Source organism: Sus scrofa, chromosome 1, assembly GCF_000003025.6.
Source record: "Sus scrofa isolate TJ Tabasco breed Duroc chromosome 1, Sscrofa11.1, whole genome shotgun sequence".
Taxonomy (NCBI): Eukaryota; Metazoa; Chordata; class Mammalia; order Artiodactyla; family Suidae; genus Sus; species Sus scrofa.
In genome coordinates, this window is record NC_010443.5 from 171,391,004 (window position 1) to 171,416,424 (window position 25,421).

General features: G+C 34.0%; 1 long non-coding RNA gene across 1 annotated transcript in view; it reads left to right on the top strand.

Annotated features, from left to right (window-relative positions):
- The window catches only part of LOC110262063, a 128,483-nt gene that overhangs the window by 78,937 nt on the left and 24,125 nt on the right, over positions 1-25,421 (top strand). The window contains exon 2 of the long non-coding RNA XR_002346585.1: positions 24,820-24,899. This is a non-coding gene — a long non-coding RNA (uncharacterized LOC110262063). The remainder of the gene's footprint in view (positions 1-24,819; positions 24,900-25,421) is intronic.

A 25,421-nucleotide genomic window follows, 5' to 3' on the forward strand; every position in this document is an offset into this window, starting at 1 on the left:
CAGCCATCTAGTATCTGATTTTTTTCTATGATTTATCCTGTCCCAAACACAATTTTGAGAGTAGGGACTGTATTTTTGCATTACAATATCTAGCAGAATTTACAGCACATATCAAGACTTAGTAAATGTTTGCTGTTGGGAATGAAAATAATCTATGTTTATGGAAATATGTTTATTGAACACTTTACACACTTAAATTATGTAAACTTTTTGGAAACCAGGCAAAAGAACATCTGTTCTGGTATGGGGCTTATTTAGCATATTTTCTTTACATTTTCAGTTTGCTAAATTACAGGCCACTTCTTTGTGAGAGTGATAGCTATTGTTATCAAAAACACTGTTTATTCATAGTTCTTAGAAATTCATGTTTAAGCAATATATAACAAGGCATATCTGGCAGCTGCAAAGTAACGAATCCAGACATCTCCCAACAGTAATGCTTAGGAATATTCACAGTGAAGAGGTATATTTCAGCACATGTTATCCGTGCTGAATGATTAACTGAACCAGCTGTGATTTAAAAAAAGAGGACTTATCATTTATAACTCAAGCTCAGCAGTCTTTAAAAAGTGTATCTTCAATCAAAAAATGCTTATGAGGCCAATGTGAAAGAAATTCCTTCTCCAGATTCTACAAATGCTGGCTATGATAATTAATATTCTGCTGCATTTTAAGGAAATCTAAAAAACCAAATAGGCTTGAAAACACTTTAAATCCAAATGTCATGACCACACGTTGTGAGCAAGTGCTTCTTGAGAGTCATTGATCCTCAAGTTTATCAAAGTAAAATGGCTTGTTAGGTTTGGATACCATGAATAAAGTAACAGAATAATTTGGTTATTGGTTGGTTGGTTTCATAAATGCTAATTTTGTTTTTTTTTTGAGCAAAGCTCATTTTAATATTCAATAAATTACAATCAACAGTCAACTTTAAAAAACAGAAAAAATTTATATAGTCATTATAAATGAGAACATATCATAGTAGCTAATGGCACATATTCTAGAATCCCAGCTCTATCACTAAGAATATATGTACTTGGATAGGTTACTTAGTTATTTGGTGTCCTGTACCTCAGTTTTCCCATTAGTAAAACAGGAATAATAATATAGCTTGCCTCAGCAGGGTTGTTATTAAAATTAAATGAGCTAACAACATCACTAATTATTAGAGAAATGGAAATCAAAATTACAATGAGGTACCATTTCACACTGGTCAGAGTAGCCTTCATTAATAGGTCTATAAATAAATGCTGGAGAGGGTGTGGAGAAAAGGGAAACTTTCTACACTGTTGGAAAGTAACAAAAGTTTCATTCAAAAAGATAACAAGCCATCAGGGAGTGGCAAAATATATTTGAGGCAATGAAGAGGTGGAACCTAGAACAAAGAATACTATATCCAGCAAAGCTGTCATTCAGATTTGATGAAGAGATCAAAAGCTTCACAGACAAGCAAAAGCTAAGAGAATTCAGTACCTCCAAACCAGCTCTACATCAACTACTAAAGGAATTTCTCTAAGCAGAAAATAAAAAGCCATAATTAGAAATAAGAATATTAAAAATGAAAAAGGTCACTGGTAAGGGCAAAAATAATTCAAAAGTAGGAAATCACTCACTGACAAATATGACATCTAAACTAACAAACATAAGGAGAGGAAAAATGAAGAACATTGAAAATACATTTGAAATTAAGATACCAGCAAGCGTAAACAATTCTGCACACATACAGCTGTATTTATTAAAATATAAGTGAAACCACTAATCAAATAACTAATGGTCACACACATAAAAAAGAAAAACCCAGCCAAACATAATACTAAACATGGTCAGCAAATCACAAGAGAAGGTAACAAAAAGGCGAAGGGAAACAAAAAGACCCAAAATAGCAATCCCCCCAAAAAATTCAGTACATTACAATAAATACATACTTATCCACAATTACATTGAATGTAAATGGATTAAATGCTCTAACTAAAAGAAAAAGACTAGCTGAATGGATTCAAAAGCAAGACCCAAATATATGCTCTATGCAGGAGACCTCCCTCAGGCCTAAGGACACAATCAGACTTAAAGTGAGGGAATGGAAAAAAATGTTACATGCAAATGGAAATTATAGAAAAGGAGGAGAAGCAATACTCATATCAGACAAAATAGATTTTAAAATAAAGTAAAGAAGGTCACAAGAGACAAAGGAGGACATTACATAACAATCAACAGATCAATACAAGAAGAAATAACAATTGTAAACATATACACACCTGGCATAGGAGCAGCACAATATATAAGGCAACTACTAATAGCCATAAAATGGGACAGTAACACAATAACAGTGGGGACTTTAACACCCCACTTACAGCAATGGGCAGATCATCCAGACAGAAACACAGACCTTAAATGAACACTAGACCAAATAGACTTCACTGGTATCTATAGAACTTTTCACACCAAAGCAGCAGAATATACATTCTTCTCAAGTGTACAAGGAACATTCTCCAGGATAGATCACATCTTGGGCCACAGATCAAGCCTTGATAATTTTCTAAAAAATTGAAATTATTTCAAGCATTTTCTCTGTACACAATGCTATGAGAGTAGAAATCAACTACAAGAAGAAAAAAAAAACAGCAAAAAACACAAACTTTTGGACGCTAAACAATGTGCTACTAAACAACCAATGGATCATTGAAGAAATCAAAAAGGAAATTAAAAGATACATAGAGACAAATGACAATGAACATACAACAACCCAAAATCTATGGGACACAGCAAAAGCAGTTCTGAGAGGGAAGTTTATAGCAATATAATCTTATCTCAGGAAAGAAGAAAAAACTCAAACAACCTAACTTTACATCTTAAATATCTAAAGAAGAGAGACCAGACAAAGCTTGAAATTAGTAGAAGGAAAAAAAATCATAAAGATTAGAGCAGAAATTAATAACACGGAGACAAAGAAAATAGTTGCGAAGATCAATGAAAACAAAAGTTGATTCTTTGAAAAGATCAACAGAATTGATAAACCAATAGCCAAACTCATCAAAAAAATAAAAGGGAGAGGATTCAAATAAATAAAATTAGAAATGAAGAAGTTACAACTGACGCTGCAGAAGTACAAAGAATCATGAGAGTCTACTATGAGAAACTGTATGCCAATAAATGGACAACCTAGAAGAAATGGACAGATCCTTACAAAGGTATAACCTACCAAGACTGAACCATGAAGAAATTAGAAATATTAAGTAGACCACAAGTGCTGAAATTGAAAATGTGAATTAAAAACTTCCAAAATAGGAGTTCCCGTCGTGGAGCAGTGGTTAACGAATCCGACTAGGAACCATGAGGTTGCGGGTTCGGTCCCTGCCCTTGCTCAGTGGGTTAACGATCCGGCATTGCCGTGAGCTGTGGTGTAGGTTGCAGACACGGCTCGGATCCTGCGTTGCTGTGGCTCTGGCGTAGGCTGGTGGCTACAGCTCCGATTCAACCCCTAGCCTGGGAACCTCCATATGCCGCGGGAGCGGCCCAAGAAATAGCAACAACAACAACAACAACAAAAAGACAAAAAAAAAAAAAAAAAAAAAAAAAAACTTCCAAAATAACAAAATCCAGGACCTGATAGCTTCATAGCTGAGTTCTACCAAACACTCAGAGTTAACACTTCTTCTGAAACTTTTCCAGAAAATTGCAGAGAAAAGAACACTCCCAAGCTCACTCTATGAAGCTGCCATTACCTTGATACCAAAACCAGACGAAGACACCACAAAAAAAAGAAAATTACAGGCCACTATCACTTATGAACATAGATACAAAAATGCTCAACAAAATATTAACAAAACTGCATACAAATATATATTTAATAGATCATACACCATGAGCGAGTAGGATTTATTCCAGGGATGCAAGGATTCTTCAATATCTGCAAATCTGTCAATGTTATATACCACATCAGCAAACTGAAAAATAAAAACCATATGGTTGTCTCAATAGATACAGAGAAAGCTTTTGACAAAACTCAACACCCATTCCTGATAAAACTCTTCAGAGAGTAGGCATTGAGGGGAACTATCTCAATAAAATAAAAGTCATTTATGACACACCCACAGCTAACATAATTCTCAATGGTGAAAAAAACAAGACAAGGATGTCCTCTTTCACAAATGTTATTCAACATAGTCTTGGAAGTCCTAGCAATGGAAATCAGAGCAGTAAAAGAAATAAAGGAATCTAATTGGAAAAGAAGAAGTAAAACTATCACTGTTTGCAAATGACATGACTCTATATCTAGAAAATCCTAAAGACACTACCAGAAAACTCAAGGAGCTCATCAGTGAATTTGGTAAAGTCACAGGATACAAAATGAATACACAGAAATCAAGTGCATTTATATACACTAACAATGAAAGATTGGAAAGAGAAATTAGGGAAACAATCCCATTTATAATTTCATCAAAAAAAATAAAATACCTAGGAATAAACTTACTTAAAGAGACAAAAGACTTGTACTCTGAAAAATATGTCACTGATGAAAGAAATCAAAGACAAAAATATATAGAAAAGTATACAACGCTCTTGGATTGGAAGAATAAATATAGACAAAATGACAATACTACCTAAGGCAATCTACAGATTCAGTTTAATTCCTATTGAGTTACCAGTGATATTCTTTACAGAACTAGAACAAAATATTTTAAAATTTTTATGGAAATAGAAAAAACCTAGAATAGCCAAAGCAATATTGAAAAGGAAAAAGTATAACTAGAGAAATCAGGCTTCCTGACTTCAGACTATGCTGCAAAGCTATAGTGATAAAAACAGTATGGTACTTGCATAAAAACAGAAATATAGATCAATGGAACAGGATAGAAAGCACAGGAACTAAACCCAAACTCTATGGTCACTTAATCTGTGACAAAGAATAAAGACCATACAGTGGAGGAAAGCTAGTCTTTTCAAGTACTGGTTCTGAGAAAACTGGACAACTACATGTAAGAAAATGAAATTAGAATGTTTTCTAATACCAAATGCAAAAGTAAACTCAAAATGTATTAAAGACCTAAGTGTAAGGCCAGATACTACAAAACTCCTAGAGGAAAACATAGGCAGAATAGTCTTTGACATAAATCACAGCAAAATCTTATTTGATTCACCTACTAGAATAAAGACAATAAAGACACAAATAAACCAGTGGGACCTAATTAAACTCAAAAGCTCCTGCACAGCAAAGGAAACTATTAAAAAAACAAAATGACAACCCAAAGAATGGTAGAAAATTTTTGCAAATAACTCAACTGACAAAGGTTTAATCTCCAAAATATACAAACAACTCATACAACTCAACAGCAAAAAAAACAAACAACCCAATTAAAAAATGGTAAGAAAACCTGAATAGACATTTCTCCAAAGAAGACATATGGATGGCCAACAGGCACATGAAAAAATGTTCAACATCACTAATTGTTAGAGAAATGCAAATCAAAATTCCATTGAGATACCACCTCATGCCAGTCAGAATGGCCATCATTAGTAAGTCTACAGATAAGAAATGCTGGAGAGGATGTGAAGAAAAGCAAACCCTCCTACACTGTTGGTGGTAATGTAAATTGGTACAACCACTATGGAAAACAATATGGAGGTACCTTAGAAAACTAAATATAGAACTACTATATGACCCAGAACTCCCATTTCTGGGCATATAGCCAGACAAAACTGTCCTTGAAATAGATACATGCACCTGCATGTTCATCACAGCATTCACAGGAGCCAAGACATGGAAACAACCTAAATGCCCATTGGCAGATTAATGGATTAGGAAAATGTGGTACATATAAACAATGGAATACTACTCAGCCATAAAAAGGACAAAATGCCATTTACAGCAGCATGGATGGAACTAGAGAGTCTCATACTGAGCCAAATAAGTCAGAAAGATTAAAAACAAACATCATATAATATCACTTATATGTGGAGTTGAAAATACGGCACATATGATCTATCTACAAAACAGAAAAAATGTAGGACAGACTTGTGTTTGCTGGGGGAGAAGGAGGGAGTGGGATGGATTGGGAGTCTGGGGTTAGTAGATGAAAACTTGCATTTGGATTGGACAGACAATGAGATGCTGCTATACAGCACAGGGAACCATGTATCTAATCACTTGTGGTAGAACATGATGGAGGATAATGTGAGAAAAATAATATATGTATGTATGACTGGGTCACTTTGCTGTACAGCAGGAATTGACAGAACATTGTAAATTAATTACAATAAAATTTTTTAAACTATAAATTAAAAAAGATACCTGCACCCCTATATTTAAACATCACTATTCACGGTAGCCAAGACTTGGAAGCAGCTTAAATGTCTATCAATAAATGAATAGGTTAAGAAGATGTGGTACATATATACACTGTAATACTACTCAGACATAAAAAAAAAGAATGAAATAGTGACATTTGCAGCAACTAGAGATTCTCATTCTAGGTGAAGTAAGTCAAAAAGAAAAAGACCATATAATATCACTTATATGGGGTATCTAAAATACGGCACAAACAAACATATCTACAGAGCAGAAACAATATCATGGACATAGAGAACAGACTTGTGGTTGCCAAGGGGGAAGTGGGAGAGAGCGGGATGGACTGGAAATTTGGAGTTAGTAGATATAAACTAGTACATTTAGAATGCATAAACAGCGAGATCCTTCTACATACCACAGGGAACTACATCCAATCTTTTGGGATAGTACATGATGGATAATAATGAAACAATACAATGTATATAGATAGATAGATGACTGGGTCACTTTGCTGTACAGCACAATTAGGCACAACATTGTAAATCAACTATATGTTAATAAAAAATAAATGTAAAAGATTAAATGAGCTAATATTTTAAAACATATTATTCATATATATAATCTCTCCTCTAAAAAACACCACAAAATAATTTAAAAGATAAAAATTGGAGCATATTTCTGTTTGTTGGTGTCAAATATGATCTGAAATAATTTTTTTTCTAAATTTTTATTATAAAATTGATTTATGGTAAAAAAAATTAATAAAATGCAGAGCAATTCCACATAGGCAAAATAAATCATCAGTAATATCCTGATAGATATAATAAACACATAACATTGTTTTATTATTTTCTATGTTTCCTATGCAAATATAATCACTTATTTTATTTAGAGGTTGAACTGGAGCTACAGCTGCTGGCCTGTACCACAGCCATAGATAGCAATGTTGAGTCTGAGCCACATCTGCAACCTACGCCACAGCTTGTGGCAATGCCAGATCCTTGACCCACTGAGGCCAGGGATTGAACCAATGTCCTCATGGACACTATGTCAGATTCTTAACTCGCTGAGTCACAATGGGAACTTCGTGTTCTATTTTTCCTATGTAATGCTATTTCAAAGGCATTTAATGTTGTTTTGAATATCTTTTTATCTTTTAAAAAACAATATTTTAATGAAAGCATACATTTCAAATAAGAATGCATCACGATTTATTTGATTATTCCTATTTTGGGGTTTATAAAGTTTTATTCTAATCTATTACAGGTAATAAAAGCTTTGTGCCTTACACCTTAGTTCAAATATCAAACTATCCCTTTAGAATAGATTATGAATCAAATACTGATTTAAGCGGTCTTTTCTCAATATCTTAGTCATTAGTGTACTTATACTGAGGTAAGTACACTTTTACTGTTCAACCGGACTATGGCTGTGGTAGAAATCCTGAGTACCTGGGAGAATGAATTTCAGGAGGAAGCTGGTAAAATGACATGTGGTTCCTTGAATGTGCTTGGATCTTGGATAAACTGAAGTCTCAAATTTGATTTTCATTTCTCTAATAATCAGTGATGTTGAGCATTTTTTCATGAGCTTGTTGGCCATGTGTACATCTTCTTTGGAGACATGTCTGTTCAAGTCTTTTGCCCATTTTTCAATTGGGTTGTTGGGTTTTTTTGCTGTTGAGTTGTATAAGTTGTTTGTGTATTGTAAAGATTAAGCGATTAAGCCCTTGTCAGTTGCATCGTTTGAAACTATTTTCTCCCATTCTGTAAGTTGTCTTTTTTTTTTTTTTTATGGTTTCCTTTGCTGTGCAAAAGCTTGTCAGTTTGATTAGGCCCTATTGGTTTATTTTTGCTTTTATTTCCATTGCCTTGGAAGACTGACCTGTGAAAACATTTGTAAGGTTGATGTCAGAGAATGTTTTGCCTATGTTCTCTTCTAGGAGTTTGATGGTGTCTTGTCTTTCTCTTAAGTTTTTAAGACATTTTGAGTTTATTTTTGTGCATGGTGTGAGGGTGTGTTGTCATTGATTTACATGCGGCTGACCAGTTTTCCCAGCACCACAGGCTGAAAAGTTTTTATTTCTACTTTCTGATAACTTGTCATTTCACAAATTTATTTCCTATAATTAAAATAATTAAACAAAAATATTTTGAACAGGAATTCCTGTTGTGGCTCAGCAGGTTAAGAACCCAACCCAAAAGAGTGTCCATGATCATGCGGGTACGATCTGTGGCCTCACTCAATGGTTTAAGGATCTGACCTTGTCATAAGCTGCAGTGTAGATTGCAGGTATGGCTGGGATCCTGTGTTGCTGTGGCTGTAGCGTAGGGTAGCAGCTGCAGCTCTGTTTCAACCCCTAGCCTGGGAACTACAATGTGCTGCAGGTGAGGCCCTAAAAAAAAAAAAAAAAAAAACTTTTTTTTGAACAGAAAAGGACTACCTTTTTAAAAAATGACTCATTTTTAAATGGGGCTCCTTGGGAAATTCCATTGTTTTAAAAAAGATTTGAGGAATACAACATTTAAAAATGATATTTTAGGAGTTCCCGTTGTGGCGCAGTGGTTAACGAATCCGATGAGGAACCATGAGGTTGCAGGTTCGATCCCTGGCCTTGCTCAGTGGGTTAAAGATCCGGTGTTGCCGTGAGCTGTGGTGTAGGTTGCAGATGCGGCTTGGATCCCACGTTGCTGTGGCTCTGGCATAGGCTGGCAGCTACAGCTCCAATTAGACCCCTAGCCTGGGAACCTCCATATACCGTGAGAGCGGCCCAAGAAATAGCAAAAAGACAAAAAAAAAAAAAAAAAAAAAAAGATATTTTAAATTCTCCTAATTAAAAAAAATTCTTAATTTGAGATGAATATTTTTCTATTCATTTATAAGCATAATGAAATGCCTTAATTTTAGAAGTTACTGTTTCAATGTACCAGTATAATTGATGAAGGTTAACCTAGGATGCCATATGTGACCTGCACCATTCAAGGGGTGAGGATCCTATTAATTTATTCCATATATTATGGGACAAAAATCATGACCCCATAAAATGTGTAGTACGCTTTTTTCATTACTATCTGTAGTAATCCTAAAGTTTGTTTTAGACATTTGTAACACTAAAAGATTTTTTAGGAGTTCCCGTCGTGGCGCAGTGGTTAACGAATCCGACTAGGAACCATGAGGTTGCGGGTTCGGTCCCTGCCCTTGCTCAGTGGGTTAACGATCCGGCGTTGCCGTGAGCTGTGGTGTAGGTTGCAGACGCGGCTCGGATCCCGCGTTGCTGTGGCTCTGGCGTAGGCCGGTGGCTACAGCTCCGATTCAACCCCTAGCCTGGGAACCTCCATATGCTGTGGAAGCGGCCCAAGAAATAGCAACAACAACAACAACAACAAAAAAGACAAAAAAAAAAAAAAAAGATTTTTTAAAAGTTCAGTAAAAATGTTTTAATTGCCATTTCTAGTGAGGAATTTTTCTACTCTAGAAAGCACAAAGTCTGTACTGGATATTTTTCTGCTCCTTGGACCAACTTGGTCAAATCATATTTACTGAAACCATTAGGTAAAATGCTAATCTTCAGGGATACAAAGCTAAAATAGATGCGGTAATTTCATTGAGGAACTTATAATTTAATGGAATAATTTTGGTAGCATGATTAATGCAACAAAATCTTTATGAGTATAGGGAATTTCTTTGCTTGGAACAAGGAGCTTAGCAGTATTTCAGGAGGACGAATTTCTGAGAAATCTCAAAGAATAATCCTGGAAAAGCAAAAAAAAAAAAAAAAAAAAGTTGGGGGGGGGACATTTAAAGAAGAAACAGAATGGGGATGAGCAAGAATATACAACATTTCATGTAGTGCTATGACACTACAGTCTGATAGTAGTTGAACACAGATTGTGTAGTGGGGAATAGCAAGAGATGATACTCATTGTTAAGCAGGAGGACATTGGAGGACAAGGGCTGTGTTCAATCTTGCATGAAAAGTAAGCTTTGAAAAGATTTAGGAGATGAAAAAATGTGAAAAGAGTAATAATGGAAAGAGAGATCACAGTCAGGACTTAATAACCCAGAGAAAGATGATGAAGGCCAGACTGCTGATATGAGGGAATGTGAGTAGGAGATGTGTTTGAGAAATGCTTAGGAGGTAAAATCAACAAAGATTTTTTTTGATTGACACTGGATGTTTTATACGGCAGACACAAGTCAACAAAATGTAAATAAAATCATTTTTAAGGAATTAAAAATATTCTAGTCAGATGATAACATTTGAAGTGTTTCTAAATAAGTAGTTCTCAAACCTAGCTACCCATAAAAATCACCTTGGGAGATTAAAAACAAAAAAAATGAGACTTCATTCCCTCCCAAGACCAATTATATAAGAATCCCCAGTGATAGGATTCTGGCATCTGTATTTTTAAATAGCTTCCCTAGGGATTCTAATGTTATGCAGTATTGAGCACCACTGTTGTTTAAATCATTTTCCAGATGTGTTTTTGACTTATGAAACAAAAGAGAAGTATATTGGAAATGAAAATAGCATTAAGAACTAACTTGTATCCTACAGTCATTATGGTAGAATATGAAGCCCAGTGCATATTTTATATCATACTGTTCTTATGAGGCAAACTTTATTCACCAAATTGTGTAGTTAGAGAAACCAAAGTGAGGGATGATGAAGTGAATTTCTCAAGATTATCCAGATATTAGGCAGTACAGGCTTGACTTAAAACAGAATCTGACTCCGCATTCCATGTACTGAAATTGTTCCCTACTATATTTATAGCCAGATAATAATTGATTTACTCTACAGTTTATTCTTGTAATTATTTTTAAAAATTATGCACATTTGTAATGTTATTCTTTTCTCCCTATATGATTTCGGAAATTCAATGTAAATGTTTAATAATTTGTTCCAGCATATTTGCAATAAATAGAAAAGTGGTCTTGGGAGAAACAAAAGTTTGGGTGATAAGCGAGTCAGCAAAAACAAATACCAGTTCATGTTTTTTTGTTTTTGGTTTTGGTTTTTTGTTTTCCAGAAACTAGAAATACAGAGAAGTGCAAAGAAGAACAAGGAAATACCTTGCTCAATTTGTCTAAAACTGACATTGTCACTGACTTGACACATTTCATACCATATTTCCAAAAGAATGAAAGCTCTGTGAAATAAGGGATTTTTTTGGGGTCTGTTTTGCTCACTGATTTCTTTATAGTTGAAGAATAGTACTTTATGTATAACATATCATATACAAATGATAACATATCAGTGTCCCTGGAGCAGAGTGCTTTAATTATCAAAACTCCATTTTAATTACCCCCAATTTAATGGAAATTCTTTATTTTTCCCAGAAGCCAATTTCAATAGTCCAAATGTATATAGACTTTTGTCTAATTGATTTATCTGAAATTTTTGGCATATTTCTGAAACCTCACAGATTTAATTACATCAATAGTATGGATTCTGGGGAGTCCATGCATGTAAGGATGCAATCTTTCTCTGGTTCTTTGTGCCAATCTGATATCTTTTCCTTACCTCTTTGATCTCCAGTTTTTGAAGTTAAATAAATTATATTTGGCCTTTTTTTTCTTTTTAATTTGGTAGCTGTTGGCATAGACATTTTCTATTTCTTTTTAGTCTTCTTTTTAAACTATCTTTGTTTCATTTGAGAGGGATGGCTATTCTGAGATTTCCACTTTTTAAACTACTTTTTCTTTAGAGATATGAATGTATGTTACCAGTTTTAAGAGAACAAACTGAGAGGTTAAGCCATTGTTGAAGTCTACAGGAAGCTAAAAGAGCAGATCAGAATAAAAATATAGATGCATGTGGATGTAAGTGAATTTGTAGGGGGGTTAAGAACTATGAGGACGTTCATGATTAAGTACTACATTTTATAAAATGAGAAGAAATTTGGTGAGAAGAAAACTCAGGTTTTAGTAGGTGTTAGAATGAATTGAAGAAAAAAAAATCTGACAGAAGATAGGGGAAACCACTCTTTACAGAAACTTCTTGATATCGCTTTTATTCTTTTCTACTCCTATCTACACATACTGTACAAACTTTTTTCCTTTTAGTTTGTTTGTTTGATTGATTGCTTTTATTTCTCTCTCTTTCTTGCTCTCTGCAATATTAGCATGTTCAATGCTATCTGGGGATTCAGAGTCAACAGCCTCTTTGTAGGCTGAGGTAATCTTAAGTGACAGTGAGGTATTGCACCATAAACTTAATTATTCAACTGAATGGAGAAGAAGCATTAGTGCAGTTAAGAAAAAATAATGTTTGTTTTTGGCACATGTCTATAGTGTTGCTGAATGAAATAGTTATTCTCCAAAGTATGATTTTCCTAGACTTAGATAAAACTAAATCTTGTTACCTGGGCATAGATTCAATAATGGCAAGGGAAGAGTAAAAATTAATTTAATTGAGCTTAGGATTATTAAGAAAGTCAAGTATAAAATATTTCCCCTAAAATACCTATCCAGGACATGTTGGAAACCCGATAAATTTAGCTTTACATGTTATAAAAGGTAACAGTCAAAACTTTAAAAATGATATATTAATATAAGGTATATAGCTAAATGTGCTCTGACTTTGGAAAGTTTTAAAAATTTTTTGTGTTTTTCATCATAGGTAAAACTAATGTAATCATTGCTTTCAGTGTTAATGTGTGTGGGAAAGTAGGAATTGCATTTTTTCTAACAATATATCTCAGAAACCAGGAGATTGAAAAATGGCCATGTGTGTTCATTTATTTTCTTTTACTGTTGTGTGAATTCTGACTTTATCCTACTCTTAGGATGACTGAAATTATGATTAAGAAGAGTAAGGTATCCTTGCTTGGTCTAGTGACCCTGCATTTTTTTTAACACCCTGCAGGGGATCTTTGCACCTAGACTTGTAAGGGACTGATTTCCACAAGGGTATTTTTGTTTTCTACATTTCAATTCTAGAATATGGGTAAACTGCAAGGCATTTAATGTGATCTCAAAGCCATTCATCCATTGAACCCTCCTGCTGTGACAAACAATGAGAAGAGGGATCTGTTCCTTAAGCTTGAGGCATGTGTATAAACTACTTGTCCTAAATTTTTTATTTGAGCACAACTTGAACGATTCATTTTAAAATATTTTGTCAGTTTAAAGTAATTACCTGAATCAGATATGAGTGGAGTCTGCCCTAAAAACACTATGTTCTGCAAGCTGTCTGTGTACACACCGTGAAGTAAAAGCAACTCCTTTTTGTATCTGTATGGACACTAAGTAGAAATGTCAACTGAATGGAGAAGAAGCATTAGTGCAGTTAAGAAAAAATAAAATCTGAAATCTGCTTAGATATGCAGTGAGACTAGACTGATTATTTGTGATTGAGATGACTTTGCATAGTGTCAGGCACTATCAATATTTACCTTTGCATGGATATATGTATCAAAAGCATAAAAAAAAAACAAAGACCTAATTCAAATAGCTTTGCTGAAGTTTGGAAGTGAAAAGCTTTATTGAAGAAATACAGAGTGAATACCCCTTTATTTGAGTATTCCTTTACCATATTTCTGACATATTTACATGTGTGTTTTATGATAAAGGAATATCTTGCAAATCCAAGTGGTTAATAAGCTTTGTGTGTAGGTTGTATGAATAAAGTGACAGAAAATTTTTTCAGAGAAAAAAGAGAAGATTATGGAGAGCCTGGAATTATGTGCTACAAAATTTTATCCCTTTTTTTTAGCAAGTCAAGATTCACTGTCGAGTTTACAAACAGAAGAGGCACTTATATGGTCAAATTTATATTTTTGATAGCTCTGAGATGATAAAGTTGAGGACCTATATGCTTATAGTAAGCCACAAGGCAAAGAAACAATGACATGATGGTAACATTCTAGGTGAAATAATGAGGAGAATAGGCAAGAGGGACACTAAGAAAAGGAAAGTTAAAGAAATAGAAGTATCTAGAATAATTCCTAAATTTTTGGTCTGTGTAGTAAAGTTATTAGTTTTGTCCCAAATGAAAGATGGGAAGGTGCCTATGTACTATCTTCTGGAGATATTTCCTGGTTGGTTATGAGGTTCTGAAATGTAGAGGTAGATTTTAAGGTAGAAACCAGCTTTGAGAATTATTCACCACAGCAGTTAAATATCATGTGTTGTTGAAAAAGCATACAGAGCAAGAGAAAATAAAACTAAATGTAGATTCCACTCATTAATGAATCATATATTGGAACATACAATGGATTTATAAAAATCAGAGTTATGACTCCCGTTATTCTACATATCCTTCAATTTTGCCTGCCATATTGTGTGATTTCCTTCTTTGCCTTCTGTTAAGGAGCACCTAGCTTGAGTTTAATTTACAAAAGTTATTTGTTTCCTTTCCCTAAAAAGTGCTTTCCTTCGATCATCTTTATAACTTGGATAAGAAAGGATATTTGTCCAAATGCACTTATTAATATTTTCCCTAATATATTTCTCCTGTTCATAAGGGGAGCTATATGGAGTCTATGTCAGAACTTCTGGCAAAAAGCAATACACATTATCGCATAGGGTGAGTTATGTTGCTGTAACAAATAACATCTAAATCTTAGTGATTTAAAGAGAAAATGTTTCTTCCTTTCTCATGCTCTATGCTGATGCCCTGCCCCATATCATCTTCACAGCAGATGGCTCTTGCACATCATTTCTATTAATTTTTATTGTCTAAAGCTAGCCATATAGCTAAGCTTAATGTCAGTGAGCCAAGGAAAGGGGCAGCAAATATTTTAAACCACACAATATTAAAAATATCTCAACCACATCTCATTTTTTTCCTTTTTTTTTTTTATTTGTCTTTTTGCCTTTTCTAGGGCCTTTCTTGCGGGATATGGAGACTCTCAGGCTAGGGGTCTAATCGGAGCTATAGCCACTGACCTAGGCCAGAGCCACAGCAACACAGGATCCGAGCCGCGTCTGCAACCTACACCACAGCTCACAGCAACACCGGATCCTTAACCCACTGAGCAAGCCAGCGACCAAACCGGCAACCTCATGGTTCTTAGTCGGATTCGTCAACCACTGCACCATGAAGGGAACTCCCTTTTTTTACCTATTTTGTACCTGTCTGACCAACTTCCTCTCTTAGGAACGGCAACATCCAATGACTTTTTCTTTTGGAGGGGAGATTCTATTTATCTCCTCTCTATCTACAACTTTATTAATGGATTTGTATATTGGTAATTTTTTTCCTTTAGTATAATTGTAACAACATTTTAGAGACCGTGCTACCTGATGGACATAGCAAACACAGAATTGCATCATAAGTTAAGTCATTGGTCTGAGTTTCAGCAGTGATTCACTTTAGTTACAACTGCTTCCAATAAGGAATACAACTTCTTAAAGCTAGGGTCTGCCTAGCATTTTAAAAGATTATTGTCACAATGCTGGTTCTATTTTTCCACTATTTAGTTTCCCTGTGAGAGTGTTTTTACTATATATACACACACACACATATATATATTTGCTAAAATCCTCTGCCAGGTTTAGCATGGAAGTAAAGACTCATTACTGCTCTTTTCACATATAAATATATATATATTTCTTTTGTATATGAATGTAAATATCATTTCCATTTTACAGTTTCCTCTTAAGGATTAAATAAAAGTTCATATCCACTTATTAGATAACAAAGAATACCACTGATCAATCAATCCTGTTTCATCATACTAGGAAAATTTTGTGTAGACCAAGCATACTTACATTTATTTCTCAAGATTAAAAATTTTTTAATTTATTGAAATATTTTAAAAAATATATCATTAACCCTGTCTTTCACTACTCTTAATAAAGTATCTAACAAAGTAGGTATCTATCTGTATACTATCCCCCAAATGATATTTTTACATCATTAGTTTGAATCCAGTCACTTCTTTTTGGTCTAATTCAGACTCTTTCTCTGACTAGTACATGGTCCCTACTCTCCCTCCAGTTTACTTAAGATGGCTTTGCTATTACATCCCCAGATGATTTAGCCTTTTCTCCAACTTGTCTCTAAATGAAATTATCTCCAATTTAAGTAAAGTGTGGAAGTTCCCATTATGGCTCAGCAGTAATGAACCTGACTAGTATCCATAAGGACATGGGTTCAATTCTTGACCTCCCTATGTGGGTTAAGGATCTGGTGTTGCTATGAGCTGTGGTATAGGTCACAGATATGGCTCAGATCTGGCGTTCCTGTGGCTGTGGTGCAGGCTGGCAACTGCAGCTCCAGTGCTACCCCTAGCCTGGGAACTTCCATGTTCCTCGGGTGCAGCCCTATAAAGACAAAAAAATTAAAAAATTAAAAAGATAAATAAATAAAATGAGACCTACCTACTATTTCAGCACTACAATTTCTCTGTGTTTACATATAACCCCATTCCTTTCAGCCTCATGAGTCAAAGTATTCTTATTCTTTTCTAAAGTCTTTATTCTGAGCCATGGTATGAGCCCTTCTGATTCTTGGACCTACTCAGTCATGTTTCCTGCCCCAGAACATTTCTATAATTCTCCTTTTATTACCCTTATACTTTTCCAAATCCACTATTTCTGATGATCCATTGTTTTATATTCATATCTACTTTGTTAACTTCACTGCTAGATTTCAATGAATATGAATCAAATAATCAAAACTGGAAGTTGAAAATGTAATATATAAGTTAGAAAATTGCCAGCAGTCTTTTAATATAAAGATTTTTTAAAATTCTTAAATTATTTTAATTTTTCTCCATTATAGGTGGTTTACAGTGTTCTGTCAATTTCTACTGTGTAGCATAGTGACCCATTCACACACATATATATATTCCTTTTCTCACATTATCCTCCATTATGTTCCATCATAAGTGACTAGCTATAGTTCCCAGTGCTATAGAGAAGGATCTCATTGCTTATCCACAGCAAATACATTAGTTTGCATCTAGTAACCCCAGTCTCCCAGGCCATCCCACTCCCACTTGGCAATCACAAGTCTGTTTTCCAAGTCTATGAGTTTCTTTTATGTGGAAAGTTTCATTTGTGCCGTATATTAGATTCCAGATATAAGTGATATCATATGGTATTTGTCTTTCTCTTTCTGATGTACTTCACTTAGTATAAGCGTCTCTAGTTCCATCCATGTTGCTGTAAATGACATTATTTCATTCTTTTTATGGCTGAGTAGTATTCCATTGTGTTATGTATACCACATCTTCTTAATCCTTTTATCTGTTGATAGACATTTAGGTTGTTTCCATGTCTTGGCTATTGTGAATGGTGCTGCAGTGAACATACAGGTGCATGTATCTTTTTCAAGGAAAGTTTTGTTTGGATATATGCCCAAGAGTGGGATGGCTGGGGCATGTGGTAGTTCTATATTTAGTTTTCTGAGGTACCTCCATACTGTTTTCTGTAGTGATTGTACCAATTTACATTCCCACCAACAGTGTAGGAGGGTACATACCCTCTCCAACATTTATTATTTGTTGACTTGTTAATGATGGCCATTCTGACTAGTGGGAGGTGATACCTCATAGTAGTTTTGATTTGCATTTCTCTAATAGTTAATGCTGTTGAGCATTTTTTAATGTTCCTGTTGGCCATCCGTATATCTTCTTTGGAGAAGTGTCTCTTCAGATCTTTTGTCCATTTTTCAATTGGGATCTTGGGTTTTTTTGCTGTGGAGTTGTATAGGTTGTTAGTATATTTTAGAGATTAAGCCCTTGTCTGTTGCATAATTGAAACTATTTTCTCCCATTCTGTAGTTTTCCTTTTTTGTTTTTGTTTTGTTTTGTTGGTTTTTTGTTTGCTGTGCAAATTTGTCAGTTTGATTAAGTCTGATTGGTTTATTTTTGCTTTTATTTCTTTTGCCTTGGGAGTCTGACCTTACACATTTGTATGGTTAATGTCAGAGAATTTTCTGCCTATGTTCTCTGCTAGGAGTATGATGATGTCTTGTCTTGCATTTAAGTCTTTAAACCAATTTGAGTTTATTTTTAGGCATGGTGTGAGGGTGAGTTCCAGTTTCATTTATTGACATGTGGCTGTCCAGTTTTCCCAGCAACACTTGCTGAAAATATTGTCTTTTCCCCATTTTATATTCTTGCCACCTTTGTCGAAGATTAATTGACTGTAGATGTCTCAGTTTATTTTTGGGTTCTTTGTTCTGTTCCATTGGTCTGTATGTCTGTTTTGGTACCAGTACCACAGTCTTGATTACTGTGGCTTTGTAATATTGCCTGCAGTGTGGGAGTTATGCCTCCTGCTTGGTTTTTGTTCCTCATGATTGCTTTGGCAATTCAGGATCTTTTATGGTTCCATATAAAATTTTGGATTGTTTGTACTAATTCTATGAAAAATCATCAGTAATTTGCTAGGTATTGCATTGAATCTGAAGATTGCTTTGGGTATTCCAAATATTGTATATTTGGCCATTGTTATGATATTAATTCTTCTGTCCCAGGAGCATGGACTCTCTTTCCATTTCTTTGAATTCTCTTTAATTTCATGATTAATATTTAATAGTTCTCAGCATATAAGTCTTTCACCTCCTTGGTCAGGTTTATTCTAAGGTGTTTAATTTTGGGGGGTGCTATTTTAAAAGGTATTGTATATTTGTATGCCTTTTCTAATATTTTATTGTTAGTATACAAAAATGCAACCAATTTCTGAATGTTAATCTTGTATCCTGCTACTTTGCTGAATAGGTTGATCAGTTCAAGTAGTTTTTGGGTTGAGTCCTTAGGGTTTTCTATATAAAATATCATGTCATGTGCATAGAGAGACAGTTTTACCTCTTCTCTTCCAATTTGGATACATATTTCATTTGCTTGTCTCATTGCTGTGGTTAGGACTTCCAATACTATGTTGAATAACAGTGGTGAGAGTGGGCATCCTTGTATTGTTCCAGGTTTTAGTGGAAAGGCTTTCAGCTTTTCTCCATAGAGTATTATATTTGCTGTGGGTTTGTCATAAATGGCATTTATTATGTTAAGGTATGGTCCCTCTATACCCATTTTGGTAAGAGTTTTTATCATGAATGGATATTGGACTTTGTCAAATGTTTTTTTCTGCATCTATTAGGATGATCTTTTTGACTTTTCTTTTGTTAATGTGGTGCATGACATTGATTGATCTGCCTATGCTAAACCATCCTTGTGAAACTGGGATGAATCCCACTTGGTCGTGGTGTATGACTTTTGTTTATATGTTGTTGGATTCGATTGGCTAAAATTTTTTTGAGAAGTTTTGCATATATATTCATCAAAGATATTGGCCTATAATTTTCTTTTTTAGTAGTATTATTATGGCGGCTGCCAGCAGCCCAAGGCCGCAGTTTATCAGCTCCAGCGGCTCTGTGGCCGCAGTGTACCAGCTCCAGCGGCTCTGTGGCCACAGTGTACCAGCTCCAGCAGTTCTTTCACCTGGCGAGAAACCAAGCGAGCACTCGAGAGTTGGAGAACTCAGGTTTATTACGCCGGCGGGCTCAGAGGAGATCGCTCTCCGAAGTCTGAGCGCCAAAGAGGGGTTTCACAAGGCTTTTATGGGCTAGTTCTTCTGGGTCCATGCTTGGCAGACTGGAGTGAGAACTGGCGAAGTAATAGACGTAGGAGTGAGTTTTACAGAAGCAAATGTGTAGGGGAGGGGTGGTTAGAGGTAGTTGATTGGTTAGGGGCAGTTTGCCTGGATTTTGCCTAGTCATCATGGCTGGGGCGTCTCCTTTTGACCTTTTTGTCGGGTCATTTTCCCTTACAGTGTCCTTGTCTGGTTTTAGTGTTAGGGTGATAGTGGCTTCATAGATTGTCTTTGGGAGTGTTCCTTCTTCTTCAACCTTTGGAAAAGTTTAAGGAGGTTTGGTGCAAGTTCTTCTTTGTGTGTTTGGTATAATTCTCCTGTGAAGCCATCTGGCTCTGGACTTTTGTTTGTAGGGAGTACTATTTTAAAAGGTACTGTATTCCCATTAATTTATTACATATTCAATTTCATTTCTAGTGATCAATCTGTTCAATTTATCTTTTTCTTCTTGATTCAGTTTTGGTGGGCTATAAGTATCTAGAAAGTCATCCATTTCTTATAGGTTGTCAATTTTGTTGGCATACAATTGTTCACAGTATTCTTATTTTTTTTTTATTTTTATTTTTTTGTATTTCTGCAGTGTCTGTTGAGTGTTCTCCTTTTTCATTTCTAATTTTGCTTATTTGGGTTTTTTTCTCTCCTCGTCTTGGTGAGTCTGGCCAAAGGTTTGTGAATTTTGTTTACATTTTCAAAGACCAGCTCTTGGTTTTAATGATTTTTTACTACTGCTTTTTGAATCTCTATTTTCTTGATTTCCTCTATGATCTTTATGATTTCCTTCCTTCTGCTGACTTTAGGTTTTGTTTGTTTGTTTATAATTCATTTAGTTGGTGGGTTAAGTTGTTATTTTGAGATTTTTCTTTTTTTTGAAGAAGGCATGTATCACTATGAACTACCCTCCAAGATCTGCTTTTGAATCTTCCCAGATTTTGTATGGTTGTGTCTTCATTATTTTTTGTCTGGAGGTTTTTTTAATTTCCTTTTTGATTTCCTCATTGATTCACTGGTTTTTTTCAGTAGCATGTTGTTTAGTCTCCATGTAGTAGGTTTTTTCTCATTTCTTTTCCTGTGGTTGATTTATAGTTTCATGCCATTGTGGTCAGAGAAGATACTTGAAGTAATTTCTATACTATTAAATTTGTTGAGCTTAGTTTTGGGCTCTGGTTTGTGGTCAATCCTTGGGAATGTTCCATGTGCACTTGAAAATAATGTATGTTCTGATTTTTTTGGATGTAATGTTCTGAAAATGTCAATTAAGTCTAACTTTTCTACTGTGTCACTTAGGATCTCTGTTGCCTTATTGATTTTCTGTCTAAAGGACCTGTCCTTTGATGCGAGTGTGGTGTTAAAGTCTCCTACTATGATTGTATTCCCATCAAGTTTTCCTTTTATGTCTGTTAATATTTGTTGTATGTATCTGGGTGCTCCTGTATTGACAATTGTGATATCTTCTTATTGAATTAATCCTTTTACCATTAAATAGTGTCCTTCTTTGTCTTTCTATATGATCTTCATTTTAAAGTCTATTTTGTCTGATATGAGTATTGCAACTCCTGCTTTCCTGTCTTGTCCATTGGAATGAAATATCTTTTTCCCATCCTCTCACTTTCAATCTATATGTGTCCTTTGCCCTAATGTGAGTTTCTTGTAGACAGCATATTGTAGGTTTTTGGTTTTTTACCCAGTCTGCCACTCTTTGTCTTTTGATTAGAGCATTCAGTCCATTGACATTTAAGGTAATTATTGATAAATATGTATGTACTTAAGTTTAAACCTTGTTTTCTTGTTGATTTTATGTTTCTCCTTTGTTCCTTTATTTTTGGTTGGATGATTTCTTTTTATTTTATGCTTGTATACTTTTCTTTTTAGTTTTTGTGAATGTAATGTTTGGTTTTGATTTGTGGTTGCCCTGTTTTTCAAGTATATTAACCCATTCCTATATCTGCTTGCTGTAGCAGCCATATGGTCATATAGGCAAACACATTATTAAAAATGAGTCTAGATTTTCTTAACTTTCCTAACCCACACTCTATGATTTTGAAGTTTTTTTTTTTTTTAACATCTTCATATTTGTGCTTTTGCTGTTTCTTGTGTTTATTATCACTTTTACAGTAGGTTTTTTTTTTTTTTCCTTTTAGATCTGCATAATGGCTTATTTAAGTGATTTCCTCTATCTTATTTCTTCTTGCTTCTTTTTTATTTAGAGAAGCCCTTTCAGTATTTCTTTTAGAATGGGTTTAGTAATGCCCTACTCTTTTAGCTTTTGTTTGTTGGAGAAATTCTTTATTTCTCCTTCTATTTTAAATGATGTTCTTGCTGGGTAGAGTATTCTAGGCTGCTAATTTTCCCTTTTAGAACTTTGAATGTATCTTGCCACTCTCTTCTGGCCTGTAGTGTTTCTATAGAGAAATCAGCTGATGGCCTCATGGGGGTTCCCTTATAATTATGTTTTGTGTTTCTCTTGCTGCCTTTAGAATTCTCTCTTTAACTTTTGCCATTTTTATTATAATAAGTCTTGGTGTGGGCCTGTTTGGGTTCAACTTGTTTGAGGCCTTCTTTGCTTCCTATATCTTGATATCTATTTTCTTTAGATTTGAAAAGTTTTCAGACATAATTTCTTCAAATATATTTTCAATCTCCTTCTCTTTTTCTTCTCCTTCCTAAATCCCTATTATGTGTAGATTGACCTGCATTCTATTATCGTATAGATCTCTTCTATTGCTCTCATGTTTTTTCATTTGGTTTTCTGTCTGCTGTCCTGACTGGGTGATTTCAAACATTATTCTGTCTTTCAAGTCACTAATTCGTACCTCTGCATTATTCATTTTTCTTTTTAGTGCCTTTAACTCAGTTCATGTCTCTGCAAATGAATTTTCTAATTTTTCTTGTTTCCTCTTTATATTTTCTGTTTCCTTTCTAAAGAAATCTGCATTACTATTTATATCTGCTCTTAATTCCTTCATATTCACCCTTAATTCCTTCAGTATTTTCACTGTCTCTCTTTTGAACTCAGTATCTATCAGACTGCAGAGGTCTTTTTCATTGTTTGTTGCTGCAGGTGAATTCTCCTCTTCTTTTAACTGGGGATGGTTCCTGAACTTCTTCATTTCTCTTATATTTTTCTTTTTCTGTGAGTTTCAGAAAAACAACGACTATAGTGTTGGAAGGCTATTTCTATTTTTATATACTCCTTAGAAACTACAATCAACATGATTTCTAAAAATGCCTGTATTTCATTAAATAAATTTCATTTAAAAATACTCAGTTACAACTTGGCAATGAAATATTACCAAAAGCAATATAGAATCAGTATTTTGGAAAGCAATTTGGATAAAGCAATGACTCCATATATTCTCTAGTAATTTAAGGAATTATGAGTATTATAAAACTTAATAAATGTTCTCCAAGTCAAGAACAACTTATCTTCTAGCTTCAACAGGCAAAGTTTTTACATGATTTCTTATTTGAATTAATTTTTAACAAATATTTATAACTTGAGTATTTTATTATTAATGAATGATTATTTTGATTTTATAAAATACATTTTGTTAATAAAATTAAATCATTGTTTTATTTAACCGTATAAACCTAGCTTTTTCTCCAGATTCAATGAAAATATTAAAGCCAAAATACTCACTGGATTCTGAGTAGTGCAGATACTTGTTATTCATATATTTCAGATCTTAACTTTAAGAAACTCAGTCTGTTTGGATAAGCTGGCACATGAATATGGTCAAAATAGTAATAACTTTGATAAATACATGTAGATGAAGATGGTACAAGAGAGACAGGTTCAGTTTGTTTCTGGGAAGGCCAGAAGTTTTGGTGGGGACTGACTGCATTATTAGACAGACGTTGTAGAGAAAGTAATTCTTGAACAAAATTTTAGTGAAAAAAAAAAGAAAATGTCCACCAATCAGATGTTACTAGGGACAAGGGGATTTCAAATCAATGAAAAATTAAAGAAAAGGCTTTGGGGTCATGGCATTGTGTATCAGGACCATGGAATTGTTCATAAGTTTGAAAGAATATGCAACACAATTTTCCACTTTGGATTAGTTTTTGTTAGCAAGTAACAGTGCTGCTATTGTTTAATTCGGGGTAAATTCACTTGACAAATTTTTTGTCTATTTCATTTTTATTATATTTAAGTACAACAATGGTAAACAACATATCATTGGAATTTATTATTTCAACCTAATTGCATGATTTTTATCATGCAATTACTTACTGTTAAAATGTTTGGAAATATACATTGTATATTATGCATTCTAATAATTTCCACTTTTTATGTTTCATATAAACCAAGTTGATTTTTCTTTTGTATTTGCTAGTGATTTAAACAATATCGGTTATCTGTAAACAATTAAATTCATTTTATTTTATGTTTATAAATTATCAGAGGACAAAACAAAATTCTATCATTTAATTTTCCCTTATATGAGACATGTATTTCAGCTTCCCCCTTTTTTTATAACTTACAATTTAAGATTCAATAAATTAAGCTTAATGATTAGACATTTAGTTTGATTAGATATTTACTTTTACTATCAATATGATATTTTAAAGAATTTGACTTTTAAACTTAATTAAAATTTATGATTTTTATAAAATTTATTATACCTGCTTCCACATATTAGGGTATTCCATGTTCATTTCATTTCATATGTACTTTATTTTCTCATCCTCTTTTTTCTAACTGTTCTTTTCCATCTTTTATATTTTGTTTAGAATAGCAGTAACATTTTAAAATGTTTTGGGGGTAGAAACATAAAATTACATGTTAATATCCTGTCCCCATTCTGAAAATTTAGCAGTTTTTTAGATGGTATCTATTTTCCTTCATCTCTTAGTTTTTTTTTTTTTTTTCTTTTCACTTTTAGACTACTCTTGTTCAGTGCCTTCATCAAAATCTAAATCGCATTATATTAAAATAAAGAACTTTCTTTATCTGAATCATCACTCTCTTTCTTTTTGGATTGCAGCCACAGATTTATAAACATGGAGCAGAGAAAATCAGAGGGCAGTGCCTGGGATAGAGTAGGAAGAAACTCAATAATTACAGGTATGTTTCTTTTAAAACTAATTGTACCAGTCATTACCCAAAGCTTTATTTATTTATTTTTTATTCTGCTGATGCCTGAGCTTTTGCACATGAAATGATATGGTATTATTGGACAATTATTTTCTGCTATTAGCCACTTGTTATTTTGAACTGAATTTTGTCTCTTTGAGCATTCAGTCAAAAGTTTCTTTAGGAGACTTTCGTCTGAATATCAATAAACTCTGAGTTTTGTAAGCAAAACTGTAAGTGAAATTATGATCTGTACTTTGGCAAACTTCTGATGTGAAGGATTTAGCTATATCCTCAGGATCAAACACTCCCTGGTAAACTTTGTCTTCGGAGATATCCTTTTGAATTCAAAATGGCCTTAGCTCACTAGGTTTAAGTACAGATAAATTGGAATCTTTTGAAGACAAAGATACTGTAGAATTCTTTGAATTAGGGTTAAATTCTCCAATTGTAACATTTAACTTTGTACTCTATTGCAGTGCACAACTGGGCAGATTCCAAGAGCAATGTACA